Genomic DNA, 27,530 nt, shown 5'->3' with positions numbered 1-27,530 from the left:
CAATCAGGAAAAGTCAAGGAAGAATTGGGATCATACCCAATAACGAACTACACACAAAACCTTTGTTATAATCGCAGTGCCTGGAAAGACAGTGAACCAAGTAGACAGTCAACAAAGTGGAAAAGACCAGTGAAAGGGTGACATATCCCCTGGTGTTTGTGGACGTTGAAAAAGGAAACAAGAGTATGGAGGTCCTTCTCTTGACATTGTGAAGATACAAGAGTTTTTGTCCTATGTGCTTTATTGGAACCTCAATCCAAGAAACCTTTAAGACTTGATTTGTATCCCTTATGAAGAACTTTTCATTTTGAATCACCCAGAAGTGAACTTTCGGCTATCCTCCCGAAGAAAAAAACCCTTCTGAATCAAGATGACCTACCCTTTTCTTTAGTTGTGTATATAGTGTAAGGGTAGGAAATAGGTTTTGGACACAGGACGGTGAACTTTGCTTTAGACTGACCTCCTGACGCAATCCTTAGTATTATTTGAGGCAGGGAAACCCCTCTTAGAACCGGGTTCAGACAGGTTTTCAGACAGGGTATTCTCTTATTTTACTACCAATAAAAGTCTATCTCCAGAAACAGGCCTCCTGTGAGCCGATCTCCTACAGGTGCCAAAGTATACAGACAGGCAGAGAACTGCAAAGTACAATGAGGTACTGCAACACAAAAAAGACACCAAAGGGTGCAACGCCAGCCGAGGAGCTCCCCCCACGCCAAGCCATGCAAGAGTCATAGAAATCTAGAGTCACCCCACAACCCTTCACCCAAGAATGTAACAGGCAATGGAACACATGCAACAGTGCAATAAAATGAAGAACCAGGGGAGAGGGCACATTCAAAACCAGTGCAGATATGCAGTAACAACATGCTACAGTAGCGCAAAGAATAACCCCATTTTATCCATCTACATTTTATCCCCATAAAAAAAGCTCTACAGGTTTGACACCTTCAAGAACATAACAAAAAAGATAATATTAACAATACTTAGCAAAGAACATATTCCAATGCCAGGGGAGACAGATTACAAATGTTACTATTCACTCAATGATGCTCATTTTACTGACATCGGAAGGCTATCGGTTTGGGTAATTTGACAACCAACACACTCAGGGACGATGTCTGGGCCTTTCAACCCTTTCATATGGAAGGAGCCTCGAGACTCGGGGGGGGGGGGGGGGGGCTAACAACTGCCCCATATTACCAGTCAGCAGCCAAATAGCACAGCAATCTATCATTGTACATATTACTTACGTTCTGGGGCTTACAGTGTGTGCTTTGCACCTTACAAGCTACGTTTGCTGGAGCCCATATGGCCGTCACTTCCATTGCGGAAAAAAGAAGTGTTATCACCTCATTGTCTTTCAGCACTTGCTCCTGCACGTCAGCCACTTTCTTACACAGAAGGATTCATAGCTATTCCGCTGGAATTCAGTGTTTGTGTTTCAGCTCCATGCTGGCTCGCCATCTCGTGATAATTGGCGGCTATTAACCTTATCTTTATCCCCATTATAATGTATGCCCCCCACGGGTGCCTCAGGCTGCTTTCTACTCTAAGTAAGGAGGGGGGCAACCATGATGTTGAAATGGGCCGTTGCACATCTTCAACTGGGTCTCACCCAACTCAAGCAGCCGCAACTCTTGCCTCACACTTATTCATCCCCTGCCGGGATCTTTAGCCAACAGCACTTTGCAAGCGCAACATGGAAGCCGATACAATAAAGGACAACACAGAAACTACCATGCATGGACCTCATAGATCAAAAAACGAGGACACACTGGAGGTGTGACGCATGCCGTGCAACGATTTGGCAATTGTGCCCCGAATCCCAATCATATTTGCAAAAACAGACAGTGCCCACCCCACGTGCAGCCCAATGGGGCCTTTCTTGTACAGTTGTCTGATTACACACATTCAGTGTTGTACAAAATCTTGACACAAACTGATGGTAAACGCGAGTGGGCAGAATGCCTGTAGTATTTTTCGTTGGCACTCCATTCCCATTAAGTCAGGGAATGTAGGCCTCAATTAAGGGTGTGCCTGGGAAGCCCAGCAGTCAGGGCTCATGCTTGGCCGCACCTATGTGCAATCATCCTGTCATGTTGTAGGCCACATTTGTTGTCTACCCATCTGCATATCAATTCTAGAACTGCACAATTGGATGATCAATATGTCCCAGCACCAATGAAAACAAATAAGCGATGCAAAGCTGGCAATTCCATTTCCCCAGCACTAACTTTATTGATATGTAAAAAAACTAATGTTTCTGTTGAAGTGCCTATGTAATCTCATCATGCACAATAAAAGCGAGCTGCATGACTTTGCCAGAGAATGACGGAAAGCAGGGGTCATCACACAGGCTCCATAGTAGTGTGTCTTCGTGTTTTAAAGTAGCAAGCGAAGTCAGCAGCCCTGTCTATTAATCTCACACCACCTTCCATTTTTGTATTTGTAGGCCTACCTTTATAAAGAGAAAAATCACACCAGAAGGTTTTTACACAAATTCAAACTGAGCCAAGCGCCAGCGTATGCAGAACATCACTTGTTGGTGAAGTTAGAGGAGAAAAGTGGGCATTTGTTTGTCAACATTACCAAGGGAAATGGAAGACAGGATTTCCGCTTCAGCAGTTACTTTCCATGCAGATCACTACTGTGTGGCAGATGTGTTCTACTTGTATGCCAATCAAGTAGACCTCGGCTAGCCCAGCGGGGACTGGGCCACCTAGTGTCAAAGGTGGGGCTCTGGCCTGACCCCTCTCATGTCAGTGCCTGCCCAAACCAGGGGCCGACAAAGATCCCCACCAGCAACTCCCTCTCCCCAGCGCAATTTAAGATGCACTGGCAGTGTCCTTGCCCCCTTCCCATGAGCCACCTTACTCTTTTCCCTGTCCTAGGCCCCCGGGCCTACGCCATCCCCAAGCTCCCCCCACTTGGGAGGGGAGAGCACTTTCTCTCCCCTCCCAAGCACAATTATACCCCTATTTGCACTGCATCCCCAAAACACCAGCGCTTTCCCCACCCCCACCATTTCATCCCCAGGGCCACCATCCTCTACCCCAGCCTCTCTCGCATCCAAAAAATAAACAAAAAACACTAGCACTATCCCTATTCAGCCGCGCACCCCCCCACCGCCCTCCGAGCCACAATTCCCCCACGCCCCAGGTCTCCATCCCGTCCATCCCACCTCTCTCCCTCCTCCACCACCAACCGCCGCCTATCCTGCAGCCCATTTTTGAGCTTAGGTCGTGTTTGACCCCTGAAGCCAGGCTAGATCCCCTGGCTAGGCCCTACCCGAAGTTCCCCGACTCTCACAGCTCTACAATCAACTACATATACCAAAGAGGCCAGCTACATCCCCATTTAGAAGAAGCATTGGAAATGCCAACAGATTGGGATTTTGTGTAGGCATGGGAAAGGCACTTGCCAGGCACAGCCATAGTGGTATTAACTGGCCACTGATGGCAGCAAGAACAAAATGGTGCGAGTAACCGGACATCTAATAGCAGTGCCAAACTGTTGGCTTTGCCAATGCTTGTTTTGAACATGACTTCAGTGAAGGACACGCAGGGTGCTTATACATCGAGTGGCTGAAGACAGACCTGGTAAGACATGTTTTTCTTACACCAGTAGCAGGTTTATAACTGAAATTAAGTCATTGGGCCTCATTACGACCCAGGCGGAGGACTATGGTGCTATTAGCACCATGGTCCATGCCGGTGTCCGCCATGGCGGAATGGGGAATTACCACCCCATTCCGAGGTTGGCGGGGCGGTAATTCCCCATGCTGCCATGGCCCTTCCCCATTCCCATTTTTGCCCCATAGGGATCTCAATGGGAATGGGGAAGGCGTTAAGTACGGTGCCGCAAATTGCGGCACCGTACTTAGCACCAAGGTCCCTTTGCGGGTCCCTACTTTAACATGCTGGTAAAACCAGCCGTTAAGGTCGGGTCCTCGCAAAGGGACCTCGTAATTAGGCGCTAATAGGTTAACGGCGCTGAAGCCTTTTACGGCACCGTTAACCCATTAGCACCTGGGTCGTAATGAGGCCCATTCAGTCTGAGAAAACTGAATTGAAAAAACACTGGCAGGCACGGAGTGCAAAGTTTGATGGCAATGCTTGAGTAACGTGATCTCAAAGAGTTCCCACAATACGTGTTTTAGGCAGGATGGGGTAGAACTGGGTGGGAATGGCCATAGGGATTAGCATGTTCATGGGCAGTCAGTGGGTGGGCACATAACCAAACACCTACAAGCTGTGTGTCCCACCTCATATGCCATTTCTCCCTAACAGTACTATAATGCAATAGTTTCGGTTTATAAGTGACACCTAATAGTTGAAACTAAAGGCGGAGAGGCATTGCCTTGCTGTGAGCTCATGTCTAGGACTTGCATTTTCGTCCTGAATCCCCAAAAGGAATCATTGTAGGTCCCGCCCACTTCCGCAGTTAAGTTCAAGTCACTTCATGTGATGTTGCGCATTCAGCATGACGATCAGCCCCCACCCTGCCCCCCAACCCCTAACAATTATTTTTAATGACTTAGGCCCCTTTATATTTTTCGCCATAAACAAAAAAGCAATGCACAAAATACATTTTGCAACCAGCTACATGCCAACGTCTAGGAGACACGCACCAAAAAGAGAATCAAACAGACGCGGTTGCTGGCTTAGCCAGTCCAAGGAAGTGAATCTGTCTGCGAGCTGGCAGGAGGCCCGAGGCCCCATCCCCTTCCCATCAGGGGAGCCGACTTATGAATTTCCCAGGGGGGGCCCAAATACAGGAAGTGACATCACTGGCAGTTATAGGACTGAAAATGTGCATGTAGTCGCCAACTTGGTGCAACGGCGCGCGGATGGGGGGGTGGAGGCGCGCGCAGCGCAGAACAGTGGAAGCATTGGCTAGCATGTATTGCATATACTAAAGTCAAGTAAGAAGGAGATTTAAGCCTTCGAGTTGCATCACAGTAGGTCATCACTGCCCCTACTCCACCCCTCTATAATCATCCAGGTTGTAGTAGCCCTCAAAAGGCAGAGCAACACAACTAGGATGGGAGAACGAAATGCCGTCCCATCCTGTGAGTGTGTCAAACGTCAGAGCAAAGACTGTGCGTGTGCCTCCTTCCTTGGAGCACAATCTCACTAATTTGGTGCACATCTCGCAAGTGGGAGCATGGGACTCCCCTTCGTGTGTGTGGGCTGCAGACCACAGATCACATGCTCACTTCTTCAGTGTGAAACTCTGGCCAAGGCTCTTTGGGCAAGCATTCAGGATGGGTCACGCACCTATAAACAGTGCGATATATTGAGTGGGAACCTCACTCCTTGGAGCATAGTAACAACCGTTGCTGGTAATCTCACAACTGAATGTACAGTTTCACTCTTGGTCATCTCAGTGACCCCATTTATATTAATGGAGTCAGTCTCCCATCTGGGAAGACAATTATATTTCTGTTAAAACACTCTGAATTGTCACTCCAGTTTTCTCGATCTATAGATCCATACCATATTCATTCAATGTGTGTGCAGGGGTGATAACTTGTGTCTGAGAGAGCTCATTCTTTCATTCAGGAGAGATAAAGGGGTAACAACCCCCTGTATGTGGGATCAGGCTCATTTGCCCCATGGCCCCTCCAGAAGCATTGAGCAGGTTTTAAGACCCTGCTGATTCTGCTATCCGACAGGCCCGAGCCTTCTATCCCTTGCCCCATCACGGCTCCCAACATCCTGAGCGGTAGCTTATGGACAGCAGGCAGCTCCAGACATGCCTGTTGCCAATTGAATGTAGACAGATCTACTATTTAGACACTGGGAGAGAGCCATGAATCCACATTGGTGGTTAAGAAGCACTCAGCATACAAAACACAATGGTAAAGTGTTGCAGTCCTGCTGAGAAATGACAATTCTGAACATGTGAGCAGCAGGCTGGATCAGTGCTGCCCCATAAAAGGTGTAGAAGCCTCTCCGAGAAGTGGCAGTACTGTCCCAACGGTGAGAAGTGTAGTATTTTCAAATTAACTATGCTTGGGAACTTTGGATTATTGAATAGTGCTGCTACATTCTGAGTAATTCCATCCCTTTAAACATATGAGCTCTTGTATAACCACGACAGTGTTGAGTTATTCTGATGACAGACTTGCTCAATAGTTCTGGTTCTGTATCATTAAATGTACTTTAGATCTTTAGAGTATCGGAAGGATAGCTCAGGGGCAACGTGCTCACCTTGGAAGCAAGAGGACACAGAGCAACACAGGTTCACTCCCTCGGTCCGCGCAACACAGGTTCACTTCCTCGGTCCGCGCTTAGAAACCTCTGGGAAGTACACACATTATAAATAACCAATGAAAATAAAAAGAAATACATCTGTTGAGAAGTGCTGGGGCCTGGTCAATAAGAGTGTAGCAGCTCAACTGAGAGGTGCTGATGTTGTCCCATCAAAAGTATATCAGCCCCACTAAGATGAACTAGCATTGCCTCAATAAAAGCATAGAATTAACGCTGAGAAGATTCAACAATTATAGAAGCCCTGTTACAGCAGTACTATCCCATCAAGAGCTAACTGAGGAGTACCAGCATTGCCCCATTTCAAATATGGCAGCTCTACTAGAAAGTGCTGGCTCATAACCCTCCGCTCCCCGCCCATAGCATTCACCCTCACCACGTGCACACTCAGACATGCAAACAGTCTCATGTGCCCTCTCCCTGCCCCCCTCCCTCGCTTTGCATCTGTACCTCCATTTCTAAAAATCCTTCTGGGTTGGGTGTACCTCTACATCTGTGCACCCCTCTTATCAACAGGGGTGCACAGATGTACAAATGCACCAAACCCAAAACGATTTTTAGAAATTGAGGGACAGACTTGTTTTGCATCTGTGCCTCCATTTCCAGTGCACAAATGTAGAAGTATACCCAACACAAAACGATTTTTAGAAATTGAGGGACAGATGCAAAGCAAGAGCCTCTTGCTTTGCATGTGTGTCACAATTTCGAAACATCGTTTTTCCCCGGCTTTTACCCGGGCCGCCAGAGAGAGAGACAGTATGGATGGAGCAAAGGGCCATCCATACTGCGTCTCTTCTCTCTGGCCGGTGTGGGGCTCAGCCCCGACTTCATTCTGCCGGGGGGGGGAGGGAGGGGCCGGGCCCCGCAGCCCCCGTACTCGGCGCCCCTTCTTCCCATCCCTTCTCCAGCGTGCCATGTGCTCTCAACCCATCATGGACGCTGAGTACAAGGGAGCAAAGGGTCAGGAGCCACACTTAGAAAGCTAGACAGGATAAGGTTTTTCATCTGCCGATTGGACTTCAAAAGACAAAACGCGACTGGTTTTCACGCCATGTAGACGAACTGCACTGTTGCTAATGCAGTGACTCGGAACAGTGTCCATCAGGGATCCACCTGCTATGTTGGATTAAAGTTCTGTGACAGTCCCCAACGGAGAAAGCTGCAAGGCAGCACAGCAGGTTGGGTGACTGTTGAACATGGGCGTAATTTTAGGGGGCACGGGGGTGTTTGTCCCCCGCAACTTTCATGGCACACCATTTTGTCCCCATTCATTTAGCTGGGGCACCTTTTCTTCAGGTGTCATGCCCCCCCAACCTTTTCAGCAAAGTTACTCCACTGCTATTGAGATCAACCTATAAAGACTTAAATGGGACCTCTAAAATCAGAGCCGGCCCGAGGCATGGGCAGTGTCTGTGGTGGCACAGGGCCCCCTTTCTGTTAGAAGCTGTCAGAGGGGCCCCACAAGGGACCAATGTCTGCCAGAACTACTGTGCAGCTTCCATGTATGAAGCTCACGTGAGGCCATGGTGTCGCCTCCCCACATCCTATAATGCTCTAGAGAGACACTGGTTCCCACTGGGCTACCAGATGCTGCAGGCCCTATCAGATGCTGCTGATCACTTCCTTTCTTCAAGCAGCACATTAAAGTGGGACCGATTTACAAATGATGGCCCATTTAAGAGACCATTGTTTTGGAAGAGGTGTTTGCAACGTTAATGTGTTGAGAAATGCAAATACCAGTTAGCTGTCTAAAAATATGCTCTCCTCTGGGTCACTTACAATATATGAAACCAAACAGTTTTAAATCTTCATATTTAACGCACAAAATATTTTTTTGGGTATAATGTGATATTTTCCTCACATCATATGAACCATTCATTTGTCAAACACTGAGATACAAAGGGGTAACCTTTTCACACATTAGATGCTGTTATACTTCTTAAAAATGCATTTCAAAACCCAAAGGCCATTTTGCTTGCAATGTGCTGAATTGCATGCTGGTATTTGTAGTCTCCCAGTCAAGATGGGGGAAAAATGGCACAATTGCACACTTTAACATATTTCTGTAATTGTGTATATATTTTAGTGGGTACCTTACTATGGTATACTTCAAGTCATCTTTATAAATCTGAGTATTGTTGAAAGCCAGACGTGGGTCTGAGGAAGGGCAATGATGAAAGGGCAAGCGAGTCCTGAATATTTGCCCAGGATGTGTCAAGAGAGGTTGCAATCCTGGAGACTGGTGCAGTTATTTTTCCCTGATTGTGGCCATGTGCTGCTTTTCAGAGCACAAGTAAAGGATACATGTGGGTGGACAGTAAATTTTTTCAGAGGCCGGATGCAACCCTCTTGGGTGTTTTTGAGGTCAGCATTTGGCTACCGGGATTTCACCCAGGTTGTCATGTTTCCAATGTAGACACCCACAAGACGCATAAAATGATGAAAGTGCATGCTGGTACTGGGATTGTGTTTGTAGGGAATAGAGTCACTACATATTGCTTGGTTATAAAAGGTGAGATAAGAAAAAATGTCCTCAGGTTATTTTTCTGTTGATTACTGTTTTTGAAAGGCCAATGCTCTTTTGCCTGGTGCACTTTCTTCTAAGGGGAAAGGTAACATGAACTAAATGTGTATCTTTCACTTTAATGTATGTTCGCTTACTGTTCGTATATTCTTGATTGCCAGCTTTTGATTTTTGCTGTGGGGGCAAAGGTTCCCACACCGAGTAAAGCATGCGAGCCATACTCATGCCCATGTCAAAACACCACCTTTTACAGCACGTTATTTTTACATTTGTAGAAAGCGCACCAACCCCTTGGGTTTCTAGGCGCTATGTTGCAGGAATAGTAAAGACGACACACGATTTACAGGAAGGTCTAAACGTATAACGTCTCGGCAACAGCCGCCCAACCTGCTCATTTGCCTTTGCAACTTTCTGCTATAGGATTCCCTGCTATTCTACACCAGGCGAACAGTTTTGGCCTGCTCACCCTCCTGGCCCTCTCCAATCAAGGCCGGGTGGTACATTAATGAGGCTACCTTCTCATTTTGTAGGGAGCAGCACTTGATAAACGTAGTTATTGCTTTGACAGTCAAAAAAATCTCCATCTGCAGCATCTGAAATAAAAGCATATTGCTAATTCGAACAATATGCTCAAAAATACACACAATAAAAATTAAAACAATTGTGAAACTTCTGCAAAAACACCAGTTTGTTTCAGTTAGCAAAACACAATCACCATATTTTTGCAATTACTTACACAGATAGCGTTTTTTGAACCAAAGTTTCAAAAGATCTTTTGCAAACTGTATTTCTATGAATTACATCAGGGAAGAGATGTGTTCAAGTTCCTGAATTTCAAACAAATCCGGCCATCGCCATTTAACCAAAGTGAGTGCTCCCGGGTAAATCCTTTTATCACGGTATGCCTTATTTGCCAAATTTAGAAGTCTCTATAAGGTTTTCAGCTGTCTACTACTTCCAAAAAATGCCTCATTTATGTTAATATTGACAATTCATATACTGGACGTTAGTGTATTTGTCTACTACCTTACACATATCAACATAATTTAACTTTGCATGCTACCTTTGCGTACTAAAGACTCATTCTACGATGTCACTATTTATGCAAATTAGGGCCCCCCACAAATCTTGTGCCACCCAGGGCCCCCCAGAGCCTAGGGCCAGCCCTGTCTAAAACGCACTGTTACCATCTGGGAAGCTGTCGAGCTCTGTTGCTTGCTTCATTTCACCAGGGAGGCTTGTGAAAATCCATGCATATAATAATGCTTTACTGACAGAACACAGGGGTGTGCATGCATTACCAACGCTTTTGCATCGCTTCCATGCACGTGCTTGCGTTTGCGGTGTTGCTACGCGGGTCCATGTATCCCGTTTTTTTTGTAGATTTCCCGATTGCAGTGCCCTGCTGGCAACGCGCACAGAAAGCAGATGCGCGCGCACAGAAAGCAGATGCGCGCACACACACTGCGGAGCGCGGCAGCGCAGAGTTTCCTCTAATTGCCTCTGCGAAAACGGACTTCTTAAATTACATTTAGGAGTCTGGCTGCACATTTTAACACAAGTAACTGCTCTGTGGAGGCAGAAGCCAAAAGTGCGCCGAAGCGTCACCATAGGTAAAGTGTCACCGTTCTGCTGTAACATGAAAAGGTCAGAGGAAGTGGGGGTTGCAATTCTAAGACAATGCTGCCTCCATGGCAGCCCACGAGTTCTGTCTTTTATAAACGTAACCCTTGAAGTGCCAGTGTTCGCACACTCCTCTGTCTGATGCCCCCGCGAGCCTTCCCACCAGCCCCCACCCAACACATACACGCCCAATATGTTGCCATGTCGTTGTTTAAACACACCATTGGACTTTTAAGTGTGCCCTCACTATTTATATTGTCCCCTGGCCCAATCGAGGCTACGACTGTTGCAAACCCCACATCGGCCAGAGACTTTAAGATGACACATTTTAAAAAAGAGATTGCTCAATCATTTTATTTTTTAGGCGCATCGAATGTATATGAAGGCAAACCACAGGCTGTGCTGTACTCTCCTTTTGAAGAAGTGGCAAACTGAAGCAGTCAAGCGGACTTAGAATCCATGATAAATAGCGGGTTGTGCCAAATTTCGAGACATGTTCCGGGGAAAGGACATTACGTCATTAGGGCTACAGGAGAACCAAAGACTTCGATACTTTCAGGTGTGCCAGTGGTCCAGATCAGCAGCACTGAGAACCCTCACACCATTTGAGAAATTTCTGACCATCAACCCAGGGAACACACATCTGATTTCGCAATTATACAAATTCATAACTGACAAACCCCCACAGACAAAATGACTATCCAATTAGATGGAGGAAAACACTGGGGACGCCACCCTCGGATGAAGCATGGGCCAACCTGTGGCCAGATGTCCCCTGTATGATCAGATCCCTCCAGGTCAGGAAATTTTGGCTCAAAGTAATGTTTTAATGGCATTATACCCCTGAGAGACTACATAAAATAACGCCAAGCATGCCAGACGCATTCTGGAGGGAATGTGGCGGGAATGGGGATTGGCTAGATGTCTGGTAGTCCTACCCCAAACTTCAACCTTTCTGGGATGAGGTCAAGAATAACATGCAAACAATGTTAGGTGTCAGGCAGAGAACACTATGGGAACATCTGTTGGGCAGGGCAGAACAGGACAACAGACTCTGGCCAAAGCACAAAAGAAAAGCGTACTACATATTTCAGATGGCGCCCCAACTCATAGTGCAGAAATCGAAAATCAGAGACACTCCACACATCAAGGAGTGGTTCTATAAACTTTGGAACTTTGTCTCCTTGGAATGGGCCACCTATGCAATACAGGGGGAAAGGTCCACATTTTCAGCTGAATGGGCCTCAATCCTGGACTTCCTCCATGGAGAATGTAATGAACAATACTGTCCACGCAATTTACGGATATTGGGCATATCCTGAAGCCCACAACTCTTATTCATTACCATCTACTGGGAAGGAGAGGGAGGGAGACTGTAAATTGTTGGTGGTGTTATGTTGTACTTATCTGAAAACCCAATTAAAAAAAAATATATATCAAATACAAATTCACCTTAGGTACACACCAACCACACATGGTCCGTCCTATTCTGCAGTCTAGTGTTGACTCTGAAAGACCTTTCATCTCCAGATTGTCTTCCTAGAAGATCATGTAGAAAAAAAGCCCTGGCAAAGCCGACAGTTCCCGTCTTTGCATAGTGGAAAATATGATGGCGTTGACAGCTATGACCGCAAATAGGCTGCTCATTAAGACGCCCACTGGCACCCTGCACACACAGGCTGGCAGCATAGCAGCAATACCTCCCGGTTATTGGGCATGCAAGTATGCGCCCAACTATGCCGTCTATACTGACGGTGACCTCCCCATCACGCTGTACAGGAGTTGGTATCATTCTTGCTTAGTCTCAGCAGAGAAGGAAAGAGGTGGACAAGCCTGGGGTCGAGCAGACAAGGGGACCTGGGCGCAGCTTGGGGGATGCCTAGCTTATGGAGTGCGACTGCTCATGACGAACACAGTCAGTTTAGGAGCAGGCATGCGAAGAGCTGGAGACTAGGTGCATCAGATGAAGGTGACTCAGTCTCAATCTTAACCCTTTTTTGGAGCAGGGATGTTAACTGTTCATGTTAACCAAACCCACGCAAAAGGCACTTTGAAAAACATGTACATTTCACACCCAATTTCTTTAAGGAATAATTACGATTACAAAACGAATAGAATATGCTGACAGTTTAAACGTTTAATGCTTCACTTGTTCAATCGGGAGTATTTTACAGGCCAACCCTATAGTTCTAGCCATAACATGTATTCCGCAGGTGTTGCTGAAATCCTGTTCAAACAATCACAGTACAACAAACCTTCACAGGCTACTTTAATGGTGCAAATGGTGATCATGCCACATTTTATTAAAAAAAAACAACAATGTAATTAAATACCCTCTGTTCGTGCAAAGAATGGGGTGAAAATCTTCAGACTGTCCGAGATTCCTTTTCTTTGTGCAAGAAAAAAACATGTGCGCGCATCTGCTTGCTGCCACTGTGCGTAGGCCCAACTCCAGACAGAGCGCACATTCTCCAGAGCTTTTCCCGAGAAGGCCAATATTGAATAAAGAAAAGGATGCTTCTCCTACCTGCGCTCCCATGTATAAGAAACACAGAATGGCGATGGTTCCGACATCGGGAGTGAGGGTCTCTGCTTTTATATGAGCAGGTCACGGGGTGGATGGCAAAGTGCGTCACAGACTGCCTGGCACACACGGACTTCATCTCACAGAGACGCCCATGCGGGAGCTGCAGCCTCCCTGGACGGCACTACTGCAAACTAAGTGGGCCCCATGCACGCAGTTACGCCACACCGCCCCCAGCCAGAGACGAATGACTGCAGTCTTCATGTGGTGAGACAATCTTCAAGCGCTCACTACTTTGCCTCAGGGAAAGTGAATTTATCTGTCATTTCTGAACACCAACTCGCCTTCTTAAGGTGTTTTCCTTTTCTTAAAGGTCTGAAACGATAGTCGCCCACTGGCTTTCAGCAGGAAACCGGACGGGTGACCTTAAAAGTACCGCCAGATCAACCACAGTGTGTGGTTACTGGTTAGACCTTAAAGCGAAAACTGGGCTTCAGCCAATCAAAACTAAGCGAAGACTCAATCACTCACTCTGATGTCCAAGTAAACTGAGAGGTAAGAAAAGAAAGCTAGTAAAGTGGGCAGCCCCTGGCAATTTAGCTTAACAGGGTTTAGCTCAAGCAGCCACAAACAAGGTCCACCTCCAGCCCAAAACCTTGCTGCAGACTGAGGCAAATGTTGCACATTGCGGCAGGGGAAGTCCCTGCGATGACTCACCCCGCCTGCTTATCTACATGTGCATTTCATCAGCACCGGAAGCAGGTCTCGCAGCCTGCACTCGTGAATACTATTCGCCTTTTAATTCTTCTTTCAGTCAGCGCTGGGAGTGATTCTATGCGAGTGATTCTACTGTCTGGGAGTCAATGAATTCTATGCGAGTGATTCTACTGTCTGGGAGTCAATGAAATGCTACATGGCGCCACGGTGGTTACTAATGGACCTCACCAGCAATGAGATCAAGAAAGCAATGGGGGGTCTTGGAAAAAGAGATTACGGGCGCTCAGGGCATCTGTGTGCAGCAAACACCATGGAACATGGAGTAATTGTAACTCAGAGAGACCTGTGCGGGCCTTGGATTGCCTGACTTTGATTAGTACCATATCACCTGTAGCTCGAGGCACCTTTGCCGACGGCCTGCGGATGATGGAGAAGATCCATGGGTTCAACAGAAGTGACAGATGCAGGACCGCTGCCTTGGTCCCCATCGTGCCCGAACAGAGTAACAACGGAAATAGTGACAGATGGGAACAACCCATTTGTGAGAGGAGCTTGGAAGAAGCACCCAGTTGCGGTTTGGTTTGGTTCAGGAAGGTTCCCAGTCTGGTGAAAAATTGCACTGAGGAAATTGAAGGTTCCAGAGTACTGGATACTTGATGAGTAGCTTACAATTGTAGCCAACATCTACACAGGCAAAAAAGTGATCTGCTGTCAGAAAGGAGGGGATGGCAGGCTTTTACGGAATCTGGTTAAGATTTGCAAATCCACCAGGGGTGGGGGATAGCCTCGGGTCCACTATATGTGACGTTGATCTGATTCTAGGCCATGTGAGAATTTCACAACAGCGAGTAGTGCTTTGTAAAGGCCACCAGATGCTCCCTCAAGGTGCAGCTGTTTTTGCAAATATGTTTTTGATTGTAGAATGTTGATATGGCATGCGTTTTGTTGCACATCATATACATCCTGAATGCACAAAAAAAACGTATTAGGTGCAAAAGTTCATATATCCAGTACGTAAACATTATAACATAACACATGAAACAACCCCCCCACCTATTCACGTCCCGTCTGCCAATTACTCCAAAGCATTGCACTCTAGCTTCACTTTAGCTGTAACCCTTATGTTAACCGGTGAAAACATGGACTCCACTACCCTCCACAACCACAAACTTGAGGGGAAGGCTTTGTGGAGAGGACGAATAGTTGTCCGTATTCCGTAGCCCAGTGGACTGTGGTGATTGTAGGCGCCCATCACATCTAGCAGCCCCCAACAAGTCTTAGGAATTGCGTTTTCCAAGACAGGTCTTCCTCTCACAGAAGTCCTCATTGCAAACACTGCTGTCTGGTCATTCTTGCATCCTGCATACAGTCATCTAGAAACTATAGTCCCTTCTGTTCTTGGGTGAAGATGAATGCCTTTCCATCACGCTGCGCCCAGACAATGGAGATAGCCTGTATTTTGAGAGACCCATTTCCAGCCGAATTTCCAATAATCACTCTCTGCTTCTGCGTTCTCTACTTTCTCGTTGCACATCTAAGCGCTGACTAGGAAAAAATAGGAATGACTTACTGGTAACATATACACCACTTGAATGCTGCCAAGAGGATTGCGTCCTTACTTGTGGGGTCTTGCAGCGGAGTCAGAATTGTGCAAACTTGACTCCCTATCAGGCACCCTTCTGGGCTATTCGCTTAAGTTTCTTCAAAATTGGGCAACCTCACGTTGGACACAAACGCTCTCCCTACAACTGAGTGAAATGCCTTTGGATCTCCCTCCACCCTTTCCAGGGAATGCACTGGGCACCTCTGCAGCTGTTTTCGCCCACTTCCACAGTGTTATGCAAAACGCACATAGAAGCGGTGCCTAGCTATTAAAATGAGACAAGGTATTCTGCTTCAAGGTAGTGGATTGGCTAGAGGCCGCCCATACTGCCAATCAACACCTCCAATAACTTCAACACCTGGCAAACCTCCAATTCATCACAGGGAGCCGTCGTGTCAAAATTCAGAAACTAAATACAAAGAGATAGAATTAGGGAGGAAAAAAAAACAATGCAGCACTGAGAATCTTTGGCACTTTCGGCAAAAGATCTTGTGGGATCAAATAATAATGTTGTTCTCTCTCAATTCGATTTCCTTCAAATGAATGAGGAACAAGCTGCAATGAAGAGAATTCAACATAATAAAAACCCGTTGTTCTACTCTCGCCACAAGCTTTTCCAGTATAGCCACCCAGAGAGACATCCGCCTAAGCCAGGTAAAGTTACATCTTTTCTGTTAATGAGACTTCATTTGACACTCGGAGCTAGAGTGGTATATCTTTGCAGGTTCTATTTCCTCGTGAGACCCTTATGAATTGCTTGCCTCAGTGTGCAGAAGCCCAGTTAGTGACTTCAGACTCGAGCGCATTCAGGACTGTAGAAGGAGTGGGGTTCGGACTACTTGGATCGTTAAGCCTGGACCAGAGAAGGCACCTTACTTGGCAGCCTTGCTGGGCCTGGGAAGTCAGAGGAGCGCTACGCTTGAGACACGAAGGGAAGAGCAGTAAACAAGGAATGAAGCCGCCACTCTGTCAGCAGCACCAAGCAACTATCAGCAGACGATACAAAAAGGAGAAACCGGAAGGACACGGGTAACCAGATGGGACAGCTGATCATAGAGAGGGTGCCTACAAAGTAAATGGGCAGACAACCTTGGTCACCTTCACAGAGGCCCTTAGTCTAAGGAAAAATAAATTAACAGAGGCCAATGCCAGTCTGCGTGTGGCATAACAAGGTGAAAGTGGGTGAAAACAAAGGTGGAGCAGGCGGCCAGTGCATCTCTGCAAATGGGGGCGGAGGCACTGTGCAGCCAGTGGCGCTGGTGACTCTGCCTAACTTGAGGTTGGCCAAATTTGAAGTAACTTAAAGCACACACGTACCCTATGACTGGCCGAGAGGCGTACCCAATGGGAAGTTAGGTGTGCACAATTCTCAACTCGCTGCAAGACCCCAAAGGTAGGGCTGCAGGCATCTCGGCTGCAGCCAAGGGTTGTATATTTTACCAGGACGCCAATCCAAGAAAAAGAATACAACGAGCAAAAGAACACAACAAGAAGGGCGAAGGAGTGAACCTGCAATGTGGTCACAATCCCCCTCATCCTAAAAATCCCACTACAGGAAGAACCATTCTTGTTGAGCAGAGCACTTTGATTAAATGACTGAAAAGCAAAGGCTGGAGGGCATTCACTCGTCTTAGAGATAAAAGTTCAACAGAAACGTATCTAAGGAGCTAGCCAAGAGGGCCACCTTTAGCAATGCTCGAGCAGTAACAGACTACACGATAGAGGGAATACAGCATACACGGAGAGCAGCCAACGGCTCATTCTGGGTTCTATAAGGCCAGTGAAAAAGAGATGACCTGTTGGACTTCCTTATGGATTGGATTGTGTTTATACTTGGAAAGGGAGAAGAAACATGCTGATGGGAGATCAAATGTTTCAGGTCTAGATGCGGCACTGGGGCATGAAAGGGGGAGGGGGTGACCAACCTAGTCACCATAATAGGTGAGAGAATAGGAGAGGGTTCCTTATCAAAAGATTAAAGGGAGGGAAAGGTACAGTGAGGAAGTCAACCCCCCAACTGCGCTCTGGATTTGCCACCAGCACAAGACACAGCAGAGAGATGGAAAAGCATCAAAACAAGAGTACGATAATGAGGAAGAGAGCATGGTTTGTGTTAAGTAAAGCAGGAAGTCATCGCTGGATGCAAACAATGCCTATTTTGGCAAGCAGCAGAAGGTCAGAGATTTTCCCTTCCCCACAAAAAGAGTAAAAGGACACAGACATAAAGACAGAGAGCACAAGCTACGAGCAGCACCAAGCTGCCACCCCCCACAAACACCTCAAAGTGATATAAAACATAGCAAGAGATACAACCAGTGAGATGACTAACCCTGGAAATGTACAGGTTGCGGGCTAGAAAACGGGTACCCAAATGTGCAATATTGCTAACACTTGAGGCAAAAATACACCATGCATACGAGAGAAAAGACCACTATGGCCAACCATAACCAGACGCTAGTGATGGGGACTCACACACTCCAATGAGAAATCTTCTGCCCACTCTTAAACACACCGGTAGTGCAGTTCGGTTCAAATATGCCTGCATTAATAAACAACAGTTAAACTGAGTAGCAAGTGTAGAATGGTGCAACACCATTCCCCCAGGAAGAGAAATGCACTGCTGCAGGAAGACCCCCAGCAGACCTGCATACACTGGGGTCATTTAGAAATGCAGAGGTACACAGAGGGAATGGTGCAGTGGGGCGCTTCATCAAACGATGCATACTGTAGTGACTCCTGTGGAAAACGAAGGACGAGGACGTTCAAATCCATTAGGATGGCTTGTGGCGCATTAGGAGGTTTTGCTGGAGAAGCCTTATTTCCAGGGAAGAATCCACACGGTTTATACACCAGTATTTCCCAGTGAGAAGGTGGAAAGCCAACCTCATGCATCCGACCAGGCCAATGCTGGTGGGATTGTGCATGTGTGGGTTAGTGTGGATCGGGGACGCCTCTATGCAAAAATTATTTCAATACCTCAGATTGTTTCTAGAGCAAGGCACGTTTACTAGTCTGGCTGACACAAACATCAAATCCGCCCCCTCTGTAGAGGAGATAGGGTCTGCAATGGCTCCTAACAAAAAAGCGGGACGAGACCCTCAAACCCAGATCCAGCGATCAACGGACCATCAGTTTGGCAAGTCTGGTGGCCAGGGTTCGAGAAAGCTACGCGTTCTCTTAGTGCAGTTACCAAGCAATGCTCCTGCTAAACTGTATACGTTGCCATGTCGACAACTTAATAATGTGTACAGTATGTCATTTTCCGCGCGTGACAAATATTCCTGTTCTGCAAAGTACTGCAGGTGGGCGGGGAGCTCAATCGTGTATTACCTTGATACCCGCCTCAAACACGCACCTTCAAAATAAGCTTGATTTTTTGCCTCATTCTTTTCCTTTCCGGTTTTTTTTCGATTGCACCTCACTTCCTACTACCATGGCTTAGGTTAATAGAAGCATTTATGTTTGTTTTAAGCCGTTTAGCACAGACACGTCTTCCAATGTGTTTACAGCAGGATCCGGTGTGCCCATGAATGTTTCTGCCCATAATTGCCATGTTAGTGCTTCATACTCCAGCAAAGGTCGCCAGGGCACGGATGGGTAGAATACCAAACCAAGGAAACTGCTGGCTAGGTTTGGTAGGAAATGAATCCTGAATCCTATCAAACATGACACAGGAGGCAGCGTAGTGTTCCATTAATGGACTGTCCTGAAAGAGCCATGCTCCACGCGCTTTATAGAATCGGGGACAGCTCTTTGATTTAGTAGAATGGCGCCACTGACTGCCATCTCCTGCAGATCGTGCACGTCCTCTGGTCATTCGAAGCAAATTAGGCCATCTTCGGCATGGGCAGGACAGGTACCCGGAATACACATTCTTAGGCCCACGGACGCTGTCAAGCCACACAGTTAGGATGTAGGTAAAAGTCAGATTTTAGCATAGGTGGCATATATGATCACAACTGGGGAAAAGGGGAGTTCTGCGCTATCAAACATTTGGGGTTTGTTTGACGGGCTGGGATTGTCCATGCATCCAATTTATGAATCCAGTCAAGTATCCATGCTATGGGCAACCATTACAGACAAGGGCAATGCACATACAATGAACTTCTGTATCAATTGATGTTGGTCACTGTCAAACGAGCCTCCATTTTGCTCTCTTGTGTGTCGGTGAGCCCATCCTTTTTGCCATGGAAGACTGAGATCATTGCAGAAAAATAGAACCCAGGGCAGGCACATTCTCTTCTCCGATTGTCAAACTCCTGCGCTTTAACGGAGTATCCCAGGAACATTGTGTATTAAGTTAGGGATCCCGACAAACAAGAAAGAGCACAGGTCGAAAGTTCGAAGCACTCAATGAGCACACATACACAAAATGATTGTACAGCGTATGGAACATTAGTTACAACATTTAATGCTGCATATAAAAAAAATGGATAGCACAAATTCAAATAGGATTCAACAACACATACAAACATAATAGCTGAAATGCCTTGTGTTGGGGAAAGAAACCAAAGCAACAACGTGACTGGAAGGAAGGGTGAGAAGGGCTGAAAAAAGTGCACCCACAGCCAATTAGTTATAAAGTAAAAATTTAAAGAAGGTGACCAAGTGAAGCATTCATAATGGAAAGCCTACAAACATTATTTACACCTTGAACCACACTTGTGTGTTGGCTCGGCACAAAAAATGCTTAGGTTAGGTATCCTGATCAACGACTTCCGATCTCTCATAATAGTCCAGTTAATCACATTTTTAGTTAGACAACATGACACATTGTACCAAGTTAGTCCATCCAAGCTTTAAGATCCCTGGACCTGTAGGCACCCCTCCCAATTCCAAACTAGGGTTTTTTCAATTAACAATGAAGGTGTTGAACTGCCAAGAAGTGTCTTCAATGTTCTACTGATGTTTCTTAGTTACACCCACAAGTCCCCTACTTGGCATTCTGCCCAACTTCCACCCTCCAACAACAGGACCCCATATGGCTTCTTGCCACCCAAATTGTAAATTGTAATTGGTTATTTATAACACGCTTAATACCCAGAGGTTTCTAAGAGCGGATCCGGGGCTCGAACCTGTGTTGCGCATGTTGTCTTGCTTTCATGGCGAGCATGTTGCCCCTGATCATGCCCCCTCTCTCTTCTCCAACAAAATACACCTATTTGGTGTACTGTCCCTCATCACCATTCAACAAAGACCCATACCCGTCATCCTACTACCCAGCACTATTCCACAATAGATGACCCCTTACAGCAGCCTACCACATTCTTTACCCCTTCTCCCCAACAAGTTAATACTCTTACCTGGGGCCCAGCTGAACTCCCACCTTCACCACAAACCCAAAACAAGTCCCCCGACCTGCGGCCTGTCTACAGATCATCATCCTGACACACCCCTTCAACACAAGATCTCTAGCTGTGTCTGTCTACCTTCACCCGCCTTCTCCCCAACAAAAGACCCCTTCCAGGTATCCTGCCTCCTTCCTCCCCCACCAAGGTCCCCTACCTTGTGGGTACTAGGGTCACACCATTATACGCCACAGTAATTTGGTATCATACACGTGTCGACTCTGTAAGCAGGGCTTGGGCTAACAGAGCTGATGTGTATTTGCTGACTGGTCGGGAGTTTTCAACAAGTGCCATGTGGGGAAAATGGCCAGGAAACAACCTCGTTGATCCTCAAGCAGTAAGGGCAACACCTTTCTCCCAGGGCACAGAAACCATCACTAAGTGGTCTACTGGGAACCAGATCTTCCAATGCAACACTGGCATAAGAAAGCCACACTCACCAGAGGTTGCTGCCAACTGCAATACCCTTGATGCCAGCAGACATGGGAATGGGGCATAGAATAGCCAGAAAGAGGGAGGCTGCGAGAGGAGTTCCACCATCTTGGTTTCTGCTACAACTCTCTACACTTTCTGCCCCTCCCCATTTTCTGCAGAACAAGGCTCCCTGGTTATGTCAGACGGCAAAGGGCACTTGTTACAATAGGTTGGATTAGAGTCTTACGGCAGGCCTGTTTTGGACCAATCACCTTTGACATTTTGCCTTTATAAAGAAGGGAGCATGTCCTCCTTCCTTAATTCATCTTTGGACTCAAGACAAGAAAAAGGATTAGCTTGACATCTGTTGAGGATACAGCCTTTCCCAAAGGCTTCGGCAAGATAATTGAAGACAGAAGGCATTCACAGCAGAGGCAATCTATGCACCCTAACTACCCCCAAAGAACAGTGGTGGTGAACAGCGTGACAAACTGAGAGGCCATGCAAGGCCCCTATTGTGAGACTGAAGCTAGCTCATGTTGAGACCCATTGGAATATGCAAGCCAGTTCAAAACATGCTTTTCCAACATAAGGCCTAGGTTAATGAACAAAAATGGGCCTTTCAACTTCATCAAAATGGGCAGGCGCTCAAGTGAAGGAAAACTGCTGGATGTGCCCAATACTTTGCAAAAGACAGTTGTGGCTGAGCATGCTGTTTTCATAACATGAAAAGATAACATTTCACTTTAAGGGACAGGCACTTATGTTACATTGGCTTCAATGCAGAACAAGACTGATTCAGAAATCTAAAGTGAAGCCCCGCATCTTGCATTTCTCCCAAATAAAGACATGTACTTTTCAACATTTAAAATGACATCATTTAAAAGGAGAGGCCTACCAAAAGAGAACACTGGTTTCCCATGGTAAACTTTAACCTATGTTTGAATAATTCTGAAAGAGAGACTCATATCTTTTTAGACAGGTTATTAAAGAAAGACTTGGTTTACAGACAACAACCAATTCCCGGGTGCGATGCAAAATGTCATGTGTAAAACACATCTTTTCAATTAAAAATGTTATTCTGTTAGAATTATGTATCTAGCTTGTTTCGGCACTGAACTGAAAGGTCTGTGCCTCTGCAACTTTGACCTCAAGACCTTTGGGCTGGCCCTCCAAGAAACTCTGGTTTTCAGGTTGAAATGCAAAAGAAATACAAAGAGTTAGATCAAAATTGTGGAAGGTTCAGATAAGAGGGCCAAAAGAATTTACCTTTTGGACTGGCTTGACCCCAATAAAGTGTCTCTCAGAGCCACTAATGGATCTTCAAACACTGTGTAGAAACAGACAATGATAAGCAGCTGTTCAAGTCATGTGATTTGTGAGAAATGAAACGGTTTGGATTTTCTGAAATGTGAAACTGAGGCTTCTATATTAATGTCTTGCAATCCAAATAATATTGGACACATTTTCCTTAATAACAGGAGAACTGTGCGTCGCAATGAGCTCATTCATGACTCATATTAAAGATTACAAAAAGCCTTTAAGTTCTATGTAAATATTAACCATATACCCTGTGTGTAAGTTGAGTTAGAGGTGAAAGTGGGTTTCTGACACTAATAATCAGAAAAATATGAAACTTGGGGAGCTGATAGAAAGAAAAATTAGTGTGTGTTTTGTGAAATTTGTTTTTTTTTTTTAACTTCTTCAGCTCAGGAGTAAAGCAGGAAAAATGACAGCTCCTTCGAGGAAGGTCATGCTGAAATAAAATGTGTATTCCCCGAGTCGTCAAATTGTAGAATTCAAAAATATATATGTTTATACAGTTATCTGAAAAGTGGAGGTACTTGCCATGTGGTGAAATGTTTCGGAAACCAAAAAAATGAACAAAAAATGTTCATTTTGAAAAGGTGCATTTTTCTCGTCCTCCATTATTCAGAATACAGACTTCTAAACTCCTTGCCCTATCAGCTGGCCATGGGTGGACTGGGGCAGGAAGAGAGATGTCCAATTCATATCGTGGGAATATTTATAAGATGTGTCATCAGCACTATATAATATCAGTTTTCAATCTAAAGAGGAACAGAAGGACAAAAAGAAGAGGGCAGGCAAAAGAAGCAAGAGAGCAAGAGAGATAAGGAGAGCTGCCAAAACTATCCGGGTACCACCTTGACAGGAGAACAAAGTTAAACCAAGGCCTACCCAGAAGGAGAGAGAAAAGGAGAACCTGGGACACTTGCTGGGGACTTTTCCATAGAAACCTGAGAGTCCTATCTGAGAGAGGCCAGCGGCTCGAGAGACCTTGCTGTGAATAAAGGCCGGAGGTGTGAGCTGCCTACCAAAAGAGGGAGCTAAATCTGTCTGGCCTGAGAACAGAGTAGTCCTACATAAGTAGATATATCCCCAAAGCTATCCATTGTGCTGGGAACTAATTGCCTTAATACCTTCCATTTAATGTTGGATGAGGGGGTGAATGTGTAGACCCTTAGCACATTTAAAGTTCATTCAATTAATTCCCATGTAGAAAAGATCAAGGGGTGATTTTTGTTACAATTAGAAACTAACGAAATTCATGCCCAGTGTGTTACAGCCATTATAATCAATCAAGTAATTGGGCGACCCTATTTACCTGTAACCTCTGATTTCCTTACAGAAGAGGAGTGTCCTTAATACAAAAATAAGAATCCCTACAAATCTGCATTTCAAGTGAATGTAGTCTGTGAAAAACGCATGTTCCCTTTCATTCCAAACAGGAATCCCAAAGACCTGCATTTCATTTGAATGTGTGCTGCAAAATGAATTTTCCCATGCATTCTCAAATCAGAATCCCGAAGCCCTGAATTTCATTTCAATGTGTGTTCCTCAAATGATTTTCCCCATTGAGTTCATTTTCCAAACATTGCCTTTCAAATGAACAAAAAGCCCAGACGAAATTTACCATTATATTCCCACTCCCTGTACTTTGCATTCAAACCAAAGGGGTCATACATAACTGATGCCTGGGGTTGAGGGTTGCTTGGAGAAAAGAACATTGTGATAAACCCAGCCATCACTTTGTGGTTTTAAAGTTTCCTATCTTTTGAAGTCCAGGGAGAAGAGAGAGTCATAAGCTACCCCTATTACACCGTTTAGGCTTCGTTAGGTTTTCAAAAGGCAGGAAGCTAGTTTTTAAATGCTAGCTATCAAAAGTCACAAAAAATGGGAGAGGATAGAAATTTTTGTTTATTCAGACATACATATAGAATATAGAATTCATAGTAAAGAATACATAGTTTGAAATGAAAGATCACATGCAAGCCTCGTTTGGCTTGTAACAGAAAAACACAAAAAATGGAAATGAGTACAAAACTGTTGTTACATCACAGTTTGGTAGGTGAGGGTTAGTAACATGTATTGTGGATTTCAAATACTACAATCAGATTGGTAGTATGTCATAGTGGTCGACACATTGTTATGGGCGTTTCTGGTTTGGCGGGTATTCAACCTTCACTGAGTAGAAATGTTCACAGATGAAGGGTCCGAACTTTCATCAGGACGTGTTTGGGAACGCCTATTGGGAGGGAGAGGAGAGTATGTCAAAGGGAAATGTGACCACATGGGGGAATCCGTATGAAAAAAGTACTGCACTATAGGAAACCTACCTATGTTCTGTCAACGGTTGAATTGAATTCAGGAAGACAAATAGATTGGTCTGGTATCCTTGGAGGTAATCTACAATAGGAAAAAGATGGCAATGAGTGCGCCTGGATGGTATGAAGGATCAAACTTAATGGAACAAATAACGAGAGTATAGCATACCTTGGTTGATGGTATGTGGTCCAAAATGGAAATGTTTTTTCGAATTGTTTTATCACACAGGTACAATTGCCGTGCACTTGGATGTTTATTCAGGTTACAAACTTTGCCTTTGCCACTGTGTAGGAAGGAAAAGGATATATTTTACTGGCTAAAGTGGTGTTTTTGCCTGGTGCTTTAAAACGGTTTAAAGAGAAGTGTCCTTATTGTTTAAAAGGGCTCAAAAAGGGTGGTATTGTGTTGAATTGTGATTTCTGTGGGCATTACCACTAAAGAAACGGGATTTTACGGTGCAGAACCTGAGAATATCCAGTAAAGCGTGAGGGAAGTTCACGTCTGTACTGTCTATTGTTGGTTGTACATGATTCTGGTAGTAGTTAGGGCTAGGGCCTGCCATCCGATTAGGTATGTGCTCGCGGTGCGGCAGTGGTTTGGGCTAAAGTATGCCAAACAAGATGGTGGAATTTAGTTTGAGCGAAATAATCGCGGTGCGGTTCTGTATTAACAATGATCTTAGCTAAGTGATTGATGGGTCATAGCGGGCTCGATTTCTTACCTGAAAAAGGAGCGTGAGGCGGATAAACATCTACCTTGCGAATCCTCATAGATTGCCAATGCTACCTGTCACCTGTGGAGTCCCGCAGGGTTTGCTCCTCTGCCCAGGGATCTTCAATCTATACATGGTGCTGTTGTAAGCCCTCCTAGCCACACACAACATCCACCAATACGCAGATGAGACACAGCTAAACCTAAAGATCAACTCCATCAAGGACCTCCATAGTGTCAAAACCTGCCTCTCGCTGATCCAGTCTTGGATGTCCAGTGCATACTTGAAGCTCAACCCCTCCAAGACCGAATTCCTACTTCTCACCCACCAACAACACTGAACACCCAAACATACAGACCTGGCTATCAGCCATGAACTCTGAGGGCCTGACACCTGAGCTCACCTCCTGCGCCAAGTCCCTTGGGTTCCACTTCGACAAAAACCTTGCATTCAAGTCACACATAGCTAAGACAACTCAGACAGCTTAGTTTAAGCTCTCCCTCCTGCGGAAAGTCAAGCCTTCCCTCAATCCGGACAGCTTTAGATCCACCGTTCAAGTACTTGTCTTATCCCACTTGCATGTGGGCAATGCGCTCCTCCAAAGAATCCCATTGTCTGACCATGTGCCCCTGAGAAGCGTCCTACACACGGCTGCACGCCTCATCAAGGGTCTACACAGATACAACCATATCACCCCCAGTCCCCGTCATGATTTATTGTGCCGCCACTCGACTCGAGCAGTTTCTCCCCCCCCCCCCCAAGCCAGTTGGCACACACCAAAGCGCTTTGCAGATTCAACTTTAGTGAGGCCTCTAACCTATGTAGTATCATTCAGCAATTATCCTCTTTACCACCAATGAGCTAGGAACCAGGCTGTGTATAGTAAGAATATATTTATTTAAGGTTTGACAAAGAAAAATAGAACAGTCATCAAAACATCAGCCACCAACACCGTAGCACTACACTATCACAATTTCAAATTACTTGCACTAATTGACTGACTTATATTCCTAATGAACTTTCAAATACTACAACACAGGTATAATTTAGAGATGGGCAACCATCACTTTACATCAGATTTCTTGCAATTGAACCCATAGAAACATGTAAAACACACAGTGATTGCTTAGTTTGTTACCATGGTCTTTCCTCCCAGCAAACCCCCACCCTCCAGGCATCAAGCAGATATGACCCCTTTGGTGGGAAGGCAAGGTACAGGTAGTGGGAGTGCAATGAGATTTTTTTTGTGGCTTTAATTTGAAATGCAAGGCTTGCGAATATACTATCTGGGAACAATCTTTTTTCAACACACAACGTGAAAGCAAGGCTTTGGGGATTCTGGATCGAGAATAAATGGGAATACATGGGAAATTTCGTTTTTCACCACTCATACAAAGGGAATTTAATGCTTTGTGATTCTTGTTTAAAATGAATGGCAACATTTGTTTTAACACACTCTACATTCACTTTAAAGCAGAGTTTTAGGGATACTTCTTTTTTGGATAAAGGACACCACCGTCTGTACATAAAAATAGTCACCCAAATACTCATTGTCTTTACCGGCTCTAACACATCGGCATGAACCTTGTTAGTTTCGAACTCTAACAACACTCATTCCATGATTTTTCTATATGGGAATTAATTAAATATGCTAAGGGTCTACACAGTTTCACCCCCTCCCCCACAGTTTAATGGAAAGGATTAAGATAGGCAGTTCCCAACACAATTCAATTTACACGGATAGGGTGGTTTTCTATTGGGGAATTAATTTAAGTTATATTTAATAAAACGTGCCATGGGTCTACCCAGTTGCACCCCTTTACCCACTATGCAGGATGGAGATTATGGCTGGCAGATTCCCCCCCACACTTTCGTTGGCATTTGGATTAATCTACTTACATGGGAGGCCTTGGTTATGGGGCACCTAGGGAAACAGCAGGGCTCCTCTGAGGACAGAACCGATCTGGTCAAAGGCTTCAGTCAAGGACAGTACCCAGCACCCAGTCCTCCTATGGCAGGCCCAGCAAGCTCCTAGATTTCCCAGGCTCTGTATCCCATGCAAGGTTAAGGCCTTTCCAGGTAAACAGCTTTTCTCCTGGCACGGTTTATCCCGATGGCCTCGGTAGCTTTCCTTGCCTCTCTGCTAGTTGTTCCTCCCAA

At 45.6% G+C, this 27,530-nt stretch overlaps 1 protein-coding gene across 1 annotated transcript in view; it reads right to left on the bottom strand.

Annotated features, from left to right (window-relative positions):
• The window catches only part of BACH2 (BTB domain and CNC homolog 2), a 1,375,433-nt gene that overhangs the window by 540,921 nt on the left and 806,982 nt on the right, over positions 1-27,530 (bottom strand). The gene's annotated exons all lie outside the window — the stretch shown is intronic.

This window comes from Ambystoma mexicanum, chromosome 4p, assembly GCF_040938575.1.
Source record: "Ambystoma mexicanum isolate Mex_15411 chromosome 4p, UKY_AmexF1_1, whole genome shotgun sequence".
In the NCBI taxonomy this organism is placed as follows: Eukaryota; Metazoa; Chordata; class Amphibia; order Caudata; family Ambystomatidae; genus Ambystoma; species Ambystoma mexicanum.
This window is presented reverse-complemented; position numbering and strand designations above follow the sequence as displayed.